The 1,818-nt window shown below is 32.9% G+C and overlaps 1 non-coding gene across 1 annotated transcript; it reads left to right on the forward strand.

Moving 5' to 3' along the window:
• Window positions 1-1,409: 1,409 nt before the first annotated feature.
• Window positions 1,410-1,516, forward strand: LOC124886266. The gene has a single exon (XR_007043352.1). It is a non-coding gene; the product is annotated as a small nucleolar RNA R71 (small nucleolar RNA).
• The last annotated feature ends 302 nt before the right edge of the window (window positions 1,517-1,818 follow it).

Consider the following 1,818-nt stretch of genomic DNA (forward strand, 5'->3'; position numbering starts at 1 on the left):
TAAATTTATGTCAAGGAGGTGGAGCCATTAATCCTCAAATGTATCCTACTACCACCCGCGCCTTCATTATAAGCTTTGAAAAGCCTTGTAAAGAATGTGTGTAATATCGTAAAAACTTAATTTAGATAGTAAAGGCAAGCCTAGGGGTTCGTATTTACATCGTGAGATGTTTTTTTTTGGGTATCAGTATAATTTTTGCAAGTCTCTACTTAAATTTGTTATGTGTGTGGGGGATTGCATTATAGAGAGGGCACCATAAAGACACTGTTAATTACTAACTATTAGGATAGAAGATATTGTGTATGCAAATTAATGATTGATATTAAAGTTCTATGATTAGATCTATTACTATTTGCATATTTGTTAACTACCATGTGCTTGAATAAAAACTGATGAAAATGGGTTGAGTTTTGAAAGAACTAAAAATTGTAAACTTATTTCTACTATGTGGCTTAGACTTATGGTAAAGCATTGGGCTAGTATAATTTTCTTGGTTTCTTGAGGACAGTAAACATTCTAACTTTAGGGTGTTAATTTCTACGCTTTAAACCAAGAATAATCATGAGTTCTTAAGAAACCATTTTTAACTTTGATGTCTTTTTATATCTAATTATAGGAAATTGATTGTGATCCTATGGTGAAATATTATGTTACAGCTCAACTAACAAACCTTCAGGACCTTGGCAAGCCATCATGCAAATTGTCTTTCCCAAGTAGAATCAATGATCCAATGAAGCTAAGTAAAACCTCATCTGATGATCCATCAAGTCCTTGGCAAGTCATCACCCCATTCATAAAGTCTAAGCTGAATTAATGTTTAAATAAAGCCAAGAGACAACTCAACCAATAATCTGTCAAGGCTTTGGCAATCAGTTAACCATCTGTTAGGACTAATCATAACCCACGCTAAGTTGAAGATATATGATGGTTAAATCTGATAAACCATCATGATCATATAAAACCTTTAGTCAAGCAGTCAAGGCAGAGACGAGATACATAAAATATTTTTGATTTAGTGTGTAAGTTTGATAAAGTTGATTCTTATATTAGTTCTGGTTGATTTACTTTCATGAATTTTTGAAATTATGAAAGCTGGTAACCTGGTTATGTGTTGATTGTTATAGGAAATTATTTTCTATGTGGTTAATGGAAACTCTTTTTTAAATTAATAGTGTTGTCTTGTCATTGGTTATAAAATGATAAGGGAAACATGGTGTATGACTATGGGAATTCTTTGTTTCAATTATTGGTAGTTTTTCAGGAACCATGGAAAAAGGGGCTATAGTTGTATAAAAATGAGATATATGTGATTAAAATATCCTTGTTATGATTCATAAGTATTTAGAATGTAATATGATGTTACCTCACTATTTTATGCATTGTTGGGTTCAACTAGTACCTAATTTGGCTATTTGTAATGCGGGTAATCTCTTAGAATTGACTTGAATCTCTTCCATGCATGGTTGAGATTTTTATCATATCTTTGTAAGAAACCTAAGATCTCACTTCTTAAATTTGTAGTTTAGCAAGATGATAGGAATTGAGTAAGGAACTTCTTTGCCAAGCTATCCCAAATTGTGATTCAATTTGAGGGTTCTGCCTTGACCATTTCTTTGCTCCACCCAAGACTGAGAATGGGAATAGACTAAGCCTCACATAACCTGTGAAGATTTTTGTGGGAATGAATGTGTCACTGATCTCTACAAAGTGTTAAAGGTTGACTTGTGGATCCTCATGGGTAAGACTGTAAACTATCTACTTGTGTGAAACTATTGCACCATGTTTAGTTTATGCTCAAATCTGCCTCCTACATTTGGT

Source organism: Capsicum annuum, chromosome 7 (genome assembly GCF_002878395.1).
Source record: "Capsicum annuum cultivar UCD-10X-F1 chromosome 7, UCD10Xv1.1, whole genome shotgun sequence".
NCBI classification, from domain to species: Eukaryota; Viridiplantae; Streptophyta; class Magnoliopsida; order Solanales; family Solanaceae; genus Capsicum; species Capsicum annuum.